General features: G+C 37.5%; 1 long non-coding RNA gene across 1 annotated transcript; it reads left to right on the top strand.

Moving 5' to 3' along the window:
- Positions 1-4,354: 4,354 nt before the first annotated feature.
- LOC133792740 (uncharacterized) lies at positions 4,355-7,892 on the top strand. Its single transcript, XR_009874263.1, has 2 exons — positions 4,355-5,607; positions 7,694-7,892. It is a non-coding gene; the product is annotated as an uncharacterized LOC133792740 (long non-coding RNA).
- Positions 7,893-14,329: the final 6,437 nt, after the last annotated feature.

Genomic DNA, 14,329 nt, shown 5'->3' with positions numbered 1-14,329 from the left:
GCGCAGCCAGGCCGCCATCAATGAAACCGCCTCAATGACGGCCGACCAGATCATCAACCGAGGGTTGAACGAAATAGTCAGCGTAAGTTAAATTTCTGTTGTTTCATCATTTATTCTGACTTCTATTCCTTACTTTTTTGTTTTTTGTTCAGGGACTGCTGTCTCTGACTGCTGGCTGGCGCTGCACTGGGGCGCTGGTTTCTCGCGAGCAGAACTTTGACTCCAGGCTTGCACAGTCCATGCAAGCACTTGAGGATGAGAAGAAAAAGCTGCTCGAGGAGAACAAGGAGCTGTGTAAGCTGAACGAGCAGTTATGCGAGGACTAAGCCAACCTCACCCAAGAGCTTCAGGAAAGTCAAGCGGCTCGGAATAAAGCCATCGACGAGCGGCACAAATGGAAGGAGAACTGCATGCTCAACACCCAAGAGTGTAAATAGCTCACACTCGATCTGACCACCAGCAGGGATGAGGTAAAGAAGCTTGAGGAACGGGTGCGCAAGCTCGAGGAGGACAGAGTTAAAACTCTGAAGAAGTACAAGGAAGCCACCACTACTACAAAACTGGGCTTTCCCGACACCCAACCACGACAGTCAACTCTGTTGACTGTCGTAGTTGCTTAGCGGGACTCTACGCCGACAGTTAAAAACTGTAGGCATAGAGACCAACGCCGACAGCTAATAACTGTCATCGTTGCTTTTGACTGTCGTTATTGACCCCAACGCCGACAGTTAATTCGAGACCAATGCCGACAGTCAAAATGTGTCGCTATTGAGCCCAACGACGACAGTTGATTCTAGACCAATGCTGACAGTTAAAATGTGTCGCTATTGAGCCCAACGCCGACAGTTAATTTGAGACTAATGCCGACAGTTAAAAAGTGTCGCTATTGACCCCAACGCCGACAGTTAATAAAAGTCCAATGCCGATAGTCATAAAATGTCGCCAAAATTCAAATAAAAAATTATAATTAATGAATAGTATAATTTTAAAAATATAAACTAAATTTTGTAAATATATATTTATAAAAATTATGTATTTATTAAAAACTTTTAAAACTAGATTTTTTTTGTTTCTAAATTCTTTATTTACTTTTGTATTTATAATAATTTTTATATCAAAATTTAAATTTATTATTCTTTAACATATTTATAAAATTAACTATATTATTAACTATATAATTCTTTAACATATTTATAAAATTTGTATTAGTTAAAATATAGTTGTTTTATTAATTAAAAAAATATTGTAAAAAAATGAATGAATAGGATAATTTTAAAAATAAACTAAATTATGTAAATATATATTTATAAAAATTATGTATTTATTAAAAAAAAATTTGAACTAGATTTTTTTGTTTCTGAATTTTTAATATTATTATTTTTTGTAATTATAATAATTTTTGTATCAAAATTTAAATTTATTATTCTTTAACATATTTATAAAATTAATTATATTATTAACTATATTATTCTTTAACACATTTAATTATACATATATATAATTTATTTGGGTGTGAAATAAGTATTAAAAAAGTATATTTATTATTATTACATACATTATAAATTTTGAACTATAAATAAATAAATTGATTATTTGTAATAACAAAATCAATTTAATTTTAATAAATAAGAAAATATTTTAATTTAATATAAGAGAAATTGGTGGAAATAGACCCCATTTATAGTGCATTTTGCACAATAACCTACTTTCAAAACATTTTAGCTAAATGACCTCTTTTATTAATGAATTTTTTGTATTACCCATCTTACCCTTAAAATAAAATAATAATAAATTAAAATTAAAAACTCTAAACTATCATCTTCCTCCTCTCACCCATCCACCCACACCCATCCACAACCACCCACTATCATCCCCCGCCGCCACCGCCACCACCACCACCGGCGACCACCAGCCCTTACCGCCGGCGAACATTGCTCATCACCGGCTGCCACCATTTCTCCACAAATCTGGTCACCACTCATTCAAAAGGTTGGTTTATAAAGCTTTTTTTATTTTTATAAAATATGAGATTTTTTATATTGTTTTTGTAGATTTAAAATGCAAAATGATTGTTTTAGTATGTTGAAAGTATAAGTAAGAATTTAGGTTTATTTCTAGAGTTTTATGGAGGTTAAACCTTGAAAATCTGAAAAAATTAATGGTGGTTTCGGTTATTTTCGAGATAGAAAAATCCAGAATTTTTTGACAGCTTGTCTAATTTTTCGACAAGGAGTCTAAATTTTAGACCAGTTGTCTAAATTTTAGACCAGTAGTCGTATTTTTTCGACCACCTGTCTAAATTTTCGACCACCTGTCTAAAATTTAGACAGGTGGTCGAAAAAATACGACTACTGGTCTAAAATTTAGACAACTGGTCTAAAATTTAGACTCCTTGTCGAAAAATTAGACAAGCTGTCAAAAAATTCTGGATTTTTCAATCTCGAAAATAACCGAAACCACCATTAATTTTTTCAGATTTTCAAGATTTAACCTCCATAAAACTCAAGAAATAAACCTAAATTCCTACTTATACTTTCAACATACTAAAACAATCATTTTGCATTTTAAATCTACAAAAACAATATAAAAAATCTCATATTTTATAAAAATAAAAAAAGCTTTATAAACCAATATTTTGAATGAATGGTGGCCGGATTTGCGGAGAAATGGTGATAGCCGGTGATGAGCGGTGTTCGCCGGCGATAGGGGGCGGTGGTCGTCGGTGGTGGTGGTGGCGGTGGCGGTGGCGGCGGGGGATGATAGTGGGTGGTTGTGGATGGGTGTGGGTGGATGGGTGAGAGGAAGAAGATGATAGTTATTATTAGGATTTTTGTTTTTAATTTATTATTATTTTATTTTAAGGGTAAAATGGGTAATATAAAAAATTCATTAATAAAAGAGACTATTTAGCTAAAAACTATTGAAACTAGGCCATAGTGCAAATTTCACTATAAAAATAGGCCATTTTGCCAAGGACCCCTTAATATAATAGTATTTATAATTTAAAATCTAACACTAATAAATAAATATTATGCTACGCGGGTACTAAAAAATTTGGGCGCCAACCTTCAACTTTCTCATTTTCATTTCTCCACTATTTGATTTAAATACTTTATTTCTTATTTTATTTTTAACTCTCTTTTTCTGAAATCCCTCATATCTCTCTTTCTCAATCCCTTAAATTTCTCCATGCCTCCGATCTCCAGCCTCTCACTGCACCTCTCGCACGATCGACTATCGCCTTTAGCCTTTCCGAATAAATGGCCTTTGAATCGAGCTCATCCTCGTCTCCTCTGGTGGGTCAATGGAAGTTGAGCGCCACCTCTGCTTGCTCGGGACGCCGCCTCTTTCGGTCCCATCGCCCCCGCTGGCCGGGGTGAAGAAGTTGAGCACGGACTATGCCGGGTATGTCCCTTCTCTTGAATATATACTTATATATTTATAATTATTTGCTTACTTTATTTTGTTTGCTAAAAATGATGTTCTGAATTTTAAAATTGTGGTGTTTACCATAGTGAACCTTGCCATCAGAGATTCCAGAAGCAGTGACCCGTATGTTGTTGTCAAGTTGGGAAAGCAGGTAATCTTTTGGGACTCTAAGTTTGGGTGTTTTCAATTTTGTGCTTCGTCTTTTTGTTAGAGATTGTAATTGTAGTGTAGAATTGTGAATAGTTTAGTTTTCCTCTTCCGATTAGTAAGTTCAATGGTTTGGCTTGGTTGTGGTTGGAGTAAGTTTTACAGCTGGCTTTAATTAAGGAGCATTTTTCTACATGTTTGTTTTTGAATCCTAGGTGTTCTGGGTAAGGTCTAAGTGCATATCTTTACTTCATCTGTTAATTTTTTATTTTTATATTTTCAGCAGAGTTGAAAACATTAAGCAAAGGGGATCATACACACACACACAGATATATATATATATATAAGAATGCGTGTTACAGGTACTAATGTTTTTTTTTCCCTTGGAAATAATCTGTCTCCTGCAGAAGGTAAAGACTTGTGTGGTGAAGAAGAATGTGAATCCGGAATGGAATGACCTTCTCACTCTATCAGTTTCAGATCCAAATACGCCAATCAAGCTGGTAATAATCATAACTAAAATTTTCAAGTTTCATTTTCAGATCTTCATGATTAAATTCCATGCGACTATTTTCCTCTTTTTTTTAAAAAAAAAAAATTTGACTGGAGAATGGGGTTTCCGTGCAAAAGTGGACTCTTTGATCTTGTAAATTTATATATTGAGCAGGTGATTATTTAGTATTTTGAGTGAATGACTTATGTTTTGGTTTGTATGTATGTAAGTATGACTTTGTATTTTTTTATTTCATTGATTCAGGCATTCTTTCACTGATGGTGGAGAGGTCATGTGAGAAAGATAGTCTTTTATGCTATTCTATTTTTGTATAGGTGCTTCACTTTAAGAAGTGCCATATACTTTTGTCAAGAAAAGGTAAATAAACTTTCTAAAGGTAGTATTTAAAATAATTATTGTGAATGTTTGGATGTTTGTATAGAAACTGTTTGACAAAATATTAACTTGATCTGGTAGTATATTATATTAACTTGATAAATGTTAAGTTAGTTGAAAAAAATTCTAATCTCCCACTATGCAATTTATAATATGTTTTCCCCTTCTATTATGCTCTTCTCGGAAAGAGTTTTACTTGGCTTTAAAAAATGCTCATGATTAAATATACTCCTGTTTTATGTATGGCTGATTTGTTTGAATCATAAATTGAAAGATTTTATCGCAGTGTGCTATGTATAGCTTAAATTTGGCAACATTGTTATACAAAATATATTTGTACAGAGAGCATGTTTATGAAACTTAATAAGCATTTTTTGGCTTGTTGTGAATTCTATCAATTATGACTAGATAGATGTCAGATGAAATAATTGAGATATTATTATTGCTGTTAAAAGTATAAATCTCATTTCGTCTTTAATAGAATTGCAAAAAGTTTACTCTAGCATATGATAACTTCTATAATTATTTTCGACTATAATTTTCTGTGGCTATATTAGAATGGTTCTGGCTTGCTTATCTAGTCACCGGAAATATAACAAAGTTTATACCCTACTGTTATTCTTGTTTCAGATGATGTGTACATAGTCATGCAATGCCATGAAGTTTAAGTACTTGACATTGCCTAACAAATTATCAAGAAATTTGAGATAGGACTTATTTATAGAAATTCAAATGAGCCTTGGTAAATGTAATTTTTTACCTGAAATTTTAAGTGTTAATATTTGATAAGCTATTTGAGACTGACTTTTTTTTTTTTTTGCTGAAGTTTTATTATTAACCTCACTTCAATTTCTAATTCTTGAGACCTTGATATTATTAACATTATGCTTCTTTATACATAATGATTAATTGGATGCAAATACACTACTACATTATGCTTCTAATTCTTGAGAATAATGTATTTGACTCAACCCAAGGCTGAGAAGAAAGAGTAAGATGAGCATTTGGTTTTTCTCTTCTTTGCATTATTATTTAATGATTTAATTCAGATTTGACTCACTTTCATTATATTATAACATTGTAAATGTGTGTATGTGCTGAGACAGACTTCAAAAAAACTATTTTGCAACAGTTTGCAAGAGGTATGTTTCTAATTTTTATTTTAATACTATGCAAATGTTAGAGGAGTTTGAATATCTTAAATATTCATCCATAGTGAAATAGGTTCTGAGATTGTTATTGTGTGTTGCGGTGATAACAGAAGGTTGAGAACTTGTGTGTTTTAGTGAAGTAGGATCTGAGAAATTTGTGTGCTGCGGAGATAAGAAAGAAAACTTGTGTGTTGTTTGAATTGATGTAGACTTGTCTATGATCATCCTATAATTGAATTGTGTTTGTTTGATTGGTTTGATTATAACATATACTTGTATGAATGTACATATTGCGTGTTGGCATACGCATATAGCATAACCTTTTGTATTTCTTGTTTTGTATATGTTAGTTTTCTTCTTGTCCCTTGTCTAATGTCTTTAGTGAGGTGATATATAACATCGAGCATCACTTTTGGTTCTTGTGATCACATGTAGGTTCAATAGTATAAAGTGCTATACAAAAGTTTGATGTTATTAGCATATTGGTTGATAATTTATGATTTCTTTTTTTGCACCAGAACTACTATTTCAATTTGTGTTTATTTTAATTGAAGCATAGCTTTATGTTTCATTGTAGTCTAATAGTTTGATCATTTTCTTACTTAAATAATATCCAAGTTATTTTTTTTCTTCCAAACTGTAATTGTTTTTACCATGTTCGATGGCCTTAGCTTAAACAATATATTCTTTAAACAATTGAAAATTTTCTAAAAAAATCAATTGGTGAGTTTTGGGTTCAATCAATTAAGACATAGGATATATATTTATATATTTACTCGATAATTTCCTTTTCTGCACTAGAACTACTATCTCAATTTGTGTTTATTTTAATTGAAGCATAGCTTTATGTTTCTTTGTAATCTAATAGTTTGATCATTTTCTTATTTAAATAATATCTAAGTTATTTGTTTTCTTCCAAATTGTGATTGTTTTTATCATGTTCGATGGCTTTAGCTGAAACAATGTATTCTTTAAACAATTGAAAGTTTTCTAAAAAAATCAATTGGTGAGTTTTGGGTTCAATCAATTGAGACGTAGGATATATATTTATATATTTACTCGATGATTTCCTTTTCTGCACCAGAACTACTATCTCAATTTGTGTTTATTTTAATTGAAGCATAGCTTTGTGTTTCATTGTAGTCTAATAGTTTGATAATTTTCTTACTTAAATAATATCTAAGTTATTTTTTTCTTTCAAATTGTGATTGTTTTTACCATGTTCGATGGCCTTAGTTGAAATAATGTATTCTTTAAACAATTGAAAATTTTCTAAAATGGATTGATTATCACTTTGTTAAAAATGTTGCGCTTGTATAAAATTCATAATTATATGGCTATTTATTAAAAGAAATATATATGCTTGACCAAAAGAAATTATGATTTTCTATTTTGCGTAGACTTTCAAATGTGAATTAGATTTATAAATTTGGATTAGGCTTATTCACAACTCGTAGTGTTACTTTAACAACTTTGTCTGGTATGCTCGTTGTGTTACTTTAATAATCTTATGCATATTACCTACACAGGGCATGTCTTTATATGTGTATATATGTATATTAATTTCTTGATGTTTATTGTATATTTGCTAATGTGCTATGAATGATTGGTAATTTGGTTTATTAATGTCTATGTGATTTCATAAACAAACTAGCTTGAGCACTTTTAAATTGAGACTGACAGATATGCATTTCCATTGGTCATTGTAATAGAGTTAGTAATTCTACAGCTCACTCCTTAGAAAAACTTGCATCATCTCTTGATTCCCCTAGAGTTTGGTGGCTTGATTTGCCTTTATGTCTGTGGCCTTAAAACTCTTTATGTTTGATGTTTTTGCTTCATCTTTGCTGTTTTCCCAATAAAATTCTATGAATTTCACTCAAAAAAAAAAAAAAGAATTAAGACTAACTACTTAAGCCATGAGGCTATCAAATTTGATAAGAAAAATACAACTTTTATATAAATTATTTTTGTGACTGAAAACCACAATCATCCTTTTTATTTATTCTGCAACCTTAAGTTCTCTATTTATTTTAGTTTTGGTTTAACTTTAATGGTGTTTATTCTGTATTGTAAGCTAAAACTCTACTTGGATATTTAAGAGAACCAAGACAATTATATAAGAGAACCAAGGCAACACGAAATTCTTCTTCAAGTTGTTGGGTATTATTTTCTTTATTGCTTGTAAGAATTATGTACAGTGAGGATTTGATGTATTATTTACATCGAGAATAATGAATTTTTATTGAGAATTATAATGAATTTTCATTAAGACTTATTTAGTCTCATGGGAATTAGATGTATTATTTACATTTTAATTGTATGAATAAATGTTGTATGTATATGAATTTTTATTATGATAAATATAATTTTTTTTACAATTTATGGTAATAATAATTAATTATGTGAGTAATTTTTTTATTTAAATTTATATCAAATTTCACTTGTTAAAAATATAATTAAAAGTTTTAAAAAATATATATCGAAAAATTATTATATATATAAATTCAATGTTATGGCAACACCTATTAACTGTCGGCGTTGCTAGCAACGACGACACTTATTAACTGTCGGCGTTGTTAGCAATGGCGACACCTATTAACTGTCGGCATTGCCAGCAACGGCGACACGTATTAACTGTCGGCATAGCCAGCAACGGCGACACGTATTAACTGTTGGCGTAGCCAGCAATGATGACATCTATTAACTGTCGGCGTAGCTAGCAATGACGACACATATTAACTGTCGGCGTAGCCAGCAACAACGACACTTATTAACTATCGGCGTAGCTACCCTACGTCGGCATAGGCAAATACGACAGTTAGTCGACTGTCGTCATTGCTCAATAGCGACAGTTAAAAACTGTCGGGAAATCCCATTTTTGTAGTAGTGCACCTTCCTCTGCTTCTATGACTTCTGGAAGCACAATCGGGAGGCAGACATTAGCTATCTCTCCGAGCGGTTGCAAAGGACGCTGATGGTGCAGTGTGCTGCTCGGCTGGAGGCAGAAGAGAAAGCCAAGGCCCAAACTCCTGCCGCTGATGCTGTGGCTGACCAGAATGCTCCTAATCCAGAAGACCCTCCTACCCCCCAGCAAAATTAACATTTATATATTTTTTTTCAGCTTTTATGGCCCACGGGTCTTTTTGTAAAGACAATCTTTTTTCTTTTATTGCTGCGAGGGCAGCTCTTTTGCTTATGCTTGAACAATTACATCCGAGCAGTACTGCTCGCGGTGTAAAGGTTTTTTCCTTTTAATTTCATACTTACATCCGAGCACTAATGCTCGCGATGTAAACGTTTGCCTTTTTGATATTATAATCCTTTATTATAATACCTGTTCGCATGATCAAACTTAGCATAATACTTTGGTTTGCTTTTTTCAAAATATTTTTGAAAAATGCTCTAAGTACCGAAGCATGCTTTCACTTATTTTGTTCATGTGTTTATGTACCTCATGGTGGTACGCTTTGCTATCGATGTACCTTATATGACCCCCAAGTGATCGAGGAGCTTTAGGTCCTTGGTCACTTGCCTTGACCACGACCTGTGCGAACATTACTGCTCGTTGCAAAATTTAACACTTGTAATACAGCAAAACAACACACATAATGAACAAATACTTGTAAAAATAAATTTACAAAAGTTGGCAAGAATGACTGGCTGCGCACAGTCCTTTATAATCTCGTATTAAAAATAGACTAAACATGTCTTTACGAGTGATCTTAAAAAAGATCTTACTTTTATAAGCGATTAGCCATACAACGTGGCTAACCCTTTTTGCAAAACTTGTAAAAAGTAGAATTTAATACAAGCCAGTCCTTTAAAAAGGACTGTTTACTGATAATACTTGCGCAGGTGTTCTCCATTCCAGTAGCGTGGAACGAGATCTCCGTTTAGGCGTGCAAGTTTATAGGTGCCCGGGTGAAGGACTTCTTCAATCTGGTACGGTCCTTCCCAATTGGGTCCGAGCACTCCAGCAGTGGGGTCGCGGGTATTCAAGAAAACTCGTCGTAGCACCAAGTCACCGACGTTGAATTTTCTTTCTTTAACTTTCGAGTTAAAGTACCGGGCGACCTTTTGCTGGTACGCAGGGACTCGGAGTTGGGCTTTTTCTCAGATTTCGTCAATTGAGTCTAGGGACTCCATTATCAGTTGGCTGTTCTGGTCCTGGTCGTATGTTATGTGTCGATGTGAGGGGGGATCTAACTCGACAGGTAACATAGCCTCATATCCGTAGACTAAGGAAAATGGGGTATGACCTGTCGCTGTTCGGTGAGACGTTCTATACGACCAGAGGACTTCAGGCAGCTGCTCTGGCCATGCTCCTTTAGCGTCTTCAAGCCTTTTCTTCAGGGTGTCCTTAAGAGTTTTATTCACGGCCTCTACTTGCCCGTTTGCTTGGGGATGTGCAACTGAAGAAAAGCTTTTAATAACTCTATGCCTGTCGCAGAAGTCGGTGAATAAGTCCCTGTCAAATTGGGTACCGTTGTCTGAAATGATCTTTCGGGGAAAACCATACCGACAAACAATGTTTTTGATGACGAAGTCAAGAACTTTCTTTGTCGTTATGGTAGCGAGTGGTTCAGCTTCGGCCCATTTGGTGAAGTAGTCAACTGCTACAACTGTGTATTTCACTCCACCCTTTCCCGTTGGCAGGTATCCAATCAAATCTATCCCCCATACTGCAAAAGGCCACAGACTCTGCATCTGTTTCAACTTGTTTGGAGCTGCTCGTGGAATTTTGGAGAACCGTTGACATTTATCGCATCTTCGCACAAACTCCATTGAATCTTCATTCATAGTCGGCCAGAAGTAGCCTTGCCTTAGAATCGTTTTTGCCAAACTCTGCCCCCCAGCGTGATCTCCACAGAAGCCTTCATGCACCTCTTTCATTAGTTCCTTAGCTTTTTCTGGCGTAACGCACCTGAGTAGTGGCATGGAATGTCCTCTTCGGTACATAACACCATCGACCAGTATGTACCAAGCGGCTTGCCTTTGCAGAGTTCTGGGCTTGTTTCTATCTGTTGGTAGTATACCTTTTGTCAGATACTCCAAGTAAGGCGCCATCCATGTATCCTCCATTCGAATTTCCATACTGGCTTCAGTTGCTCGTATGCTTGGCTCACTCAATCTTTCTACTGGCACAATGTTCAAGGTGTCAGCATCTTTCGTGCTCGTGAGTTTGGCTAAGGTGTTTGCGTTTGAATTCTGATCCCGCGATATTTGCTGGAGGGTATACTTCGTGAATTGGGCTAGCAGGTCTTTGGTTTTGTTCAGGTAGGCCACCATTTTTAGTCCCTGCGCTTGATATTCCCCTAGAACTTGATTCACTACCAGCTGCGAATCACTGTAAATATCAAGCGCCTTTATGCCCATGTCTTTGGCCATTCTCAATCCAGCGAGGAGTGCTTCATATTCGGCTTCATTATTTGACGTGGTGAAGTCGAACCTAATGGTGTAGTGAAATCAATGCCCTTCCGGCGTTATCAATATCACTCCCGCTCCTGCGTGGGATTCGTTGGTTGACCCATCCGTGAATAACTTCCACGAAGGAGTTTTCTCTTGAGGCTCAGGCGCACTAGGCTGTTCGCATTGCTCTCTGTTTGGGAGTTCGGTGAACTCTGCAATAAGATCAGCCAAGACTTGTCCCTTTACTGCTGCTCGCGGTGAATATGTTATCTCGAACTGCCCTAGTTCGACTGCCCATTTTAATAAGCGCCCAGCCGCCTCTGGTTTCTGGAGGACTTGCCGAAGGGGCTGGTCGGTTAAAACTGTGATAGGATGGGCTTGGAAGTAAGGGCGTAGTTTCCTTGAGGCCAGGATTAAGCAGTATGCCAACCTTTCGATGGGTGGATATCTTAGTTCTGCCCCGATTAGCCTTTTGCTCACATAATAAACAGTTTTTTGTACGCCTTCTTCCTCTCGTACTAGTACCGCACTAGCAGCAACTTCAGTGATCGCCAGGTAAATGAACAAAGTTTCTCCTTCGATTGGCTTTGATAAAATGGGAGGTTGTGCCATGTGGGCTTTCAAGGCCTGGAAAGCTTGCTCGCAGTCTCCTGTCCATTCAAACTTCTTATTGCCCCTAAGTAGATTGAAAAAAGGGACGCATTTGTCTATTGACTTCGAAATAAATCTACTTAGGGCTGCGATTCTCTCGGTTAAACTTTGTACATCTTTGATCTTTTCTGGCGATTTCATGTCGATCAGGGCTTTTATCTTGTCGGAGTTGGCCTCGATTCCTCTTGAATTTACAATGAACCCCAAAAGCTTCCCTGACCCAACTTCGAAGGAACATTTGAGAGGGTTTAGTTTCATCTGGTACTTGTTTAGTACATCAAAACATTCTTGTAAATCCTTCACATGTCCTTCTGCATTTTTAGACTTTACCAGCATGTCGTCCACGTATACCTCCATGTTTACTCCGATCAACTCTTTAAACATGTGGTTGACTAGCCGCTGGTAAGTCGCACCTGCGTTTTTCAGTCCGAAGGGCATTACTTTATAACAGTATAAGCCTGTATCGGTCCGAAAGCTGGTGTGATCCTCGTCAGGGGGGTGCATGCTAATCTGATTGTAGCCCGAATATGCATCCATGAAGGAGAGGATCTCGTGTCCTGCAGTAGCTTCGACCAACTGGTCGATTCTTGGGAGTGGGAAGCAGTCCTTTGGGCAGGCTTTATTGAGGTCTGTAAAATCCACACAGGTTCGCCATTTTCCGTTAGGCTTGGGAACCAGCACTGGATTTGAGACCCACGATGGATAAAACACTACCCTGATGAACCCATTCTCCTTTAATCTTTCGACTTCTTCTTTTAAGGCTTTCGATCGATCTTTATCGAGCAGCCTTCTTTTTTGTTTCACGGGTGAAAAAGTCTTGTCTATGTTCAGGACATAGCTAATAACTGCAGGGTCTATCCCAGCCATGTCTTTGTGCGACCAGGCAAAGACTTCCTGGTTCTTCCGCAAAAATTCCACTAGTGCATACTTCGTGGTTGGTTCTAGGTTTTTCCCGACCTTCACGACTTTGGTCAGGTCTTTTTCGTCGAGTTGGACCTCTTCCAGGTCCTCGACGGGTCCAACGTTCTCTTCAAAATCCCCAAAGCGAGGATCTAGATCTCTATCCTCACTCTGGGCAACAACCTATTTGGTGACTTCATCACCGGATTGGGCTTGCGTATCAATTTCCATCTGCAACCTATCTGCGGTAGTGCTCTTTGACGTTCCCTTTTTCGCCTTCGTCACTGAGGCGTTATAGCACTCTCTGGCCTCCCTCTAGTTTCCCAACACGCGTCCTACCCCTGCGTCTGTCGGGAATTTCATGGCCAAGTGCCACATGGAGGTGACGGCCCGTAGATCAACCAGTATGGGCCTCCCAATGACGGCATTGTACGCCGAAGGATAATCGACTACTATAAAAGTAGCGAGTAATTTCATGGTAGCAGGCGCTGTACCTGTCGTCACCGGCAGTCTGATTGATCCGGCGGGGGCGAGTCCCTCTCCAGAGAAGTCCTATATTGTTTGGTTGCAGGGCTCCAGGTCCTTAACGGAAAATTTCATGCGTTCCAGCGAAAACTTATACAGGATATTCACCGAACTTCCTGTATCGACCAGCACTCTCTTCACCATCATGTTGGCCATTTGGATATCCACGACCATCGGATCGGAATGTGGGAACCGGACATGTTAGGCATCGCCATCAGAGAAGGTTATCTCACCTTCCTCTGATCGAGCCTTTTTTGGCGCGCGATCCTCCACAGTCATCATCTCGATGTCCTGGTCGTGGCGCAGAGTCCGAGCGTATCGTTCTCTGGCCTTTTTGCTATTTCCCGCGAGGTGCGGGCCTCCACTAATGGTTAACAGGGTGCCAGTCACGGGGGCAAGTTGCAAAGGTGGCGAGCGTTGGTGTGTGGACGCTTGCCCGTTGCCACCTGGAGCTTCTCGTTGGGAATCTCCCGAGGCCCGTACGTATCTTCTCAAGTGTCCTTGTCTAATAAGGAACTCGATTTCATCCTTCAGCTGCTTGCATTAGTTGGTGTCATGTCCGTAGTCGTTATGATAATGACAGAACTTGGTAGTGTCTCTTTTCGAAATATCCTTTTGAATGGGGGCAGGCTTCTTATAAGGCACACTGGAACTCGTGGCCTGATAAACCTCTCCCCGAGACTCAACAAGGGCAGTGTAGTTAGTGAACCGAGGTTCATAACGGTTACCCTTGGCTCGTTTATTGTCGGAGGTGGAAGGCTCATTGTGTGGCTGTTTTCCACCATTCTTGCCATTGTCGTTACCGTTCTGTTGCCTTTGCCGTTGCCGTTAGGTTTAGACCCATTGGCAGCTTTGGTGGGCTCGGCAGCCTTCTTATCCTTGCCTGAAGGCTTTCCATCGTCGGCTATGGCATCTTCGAGCTTGATGTAACGATTAGCCCGGTCCAAGAATTCCTGGGTAGTTCTAACCCCATCATCCTAGGTAGCTTGATGTAACGAATTTCAACCAGCTGGTTTGCCTCGGTCGGATGCACACGACTTGCATAGAACTGTCCGTAAAACTCCCTTACGAACATCTCCCAGGAAACTATGCTCGCAGGAGGGAACTTAAAAAACCACTCCTGCGCAGCATCAGAAAGTGTTGCAGGGAAGATCCTGCACCGAGCATCTTCAGACACTTTCTGAATGTCCATTTGTATCTCAAACTTATTGACGTGAGATACCGG

The sequence above is a fragment of the Humulus lupulus genome, chromosome 7 (assembly GCF_963169125.1).
Source record: "Humulus lupulus chromosome 7, drHumLupu1.1, whole genome shotgun sequence".
Taxonomy (NCBI): domain Eukaryota; kingdom Viridiplantae; phylum Streptophyta; class Magnoliopsida; order Rosales; family Cannabaceae; genus Humulus; species Humulus lupulus.
Note: the sequence above shows the minus strand (reverse complement) of the source record. Positions and strands in the feature narration are given on the sequence as shown.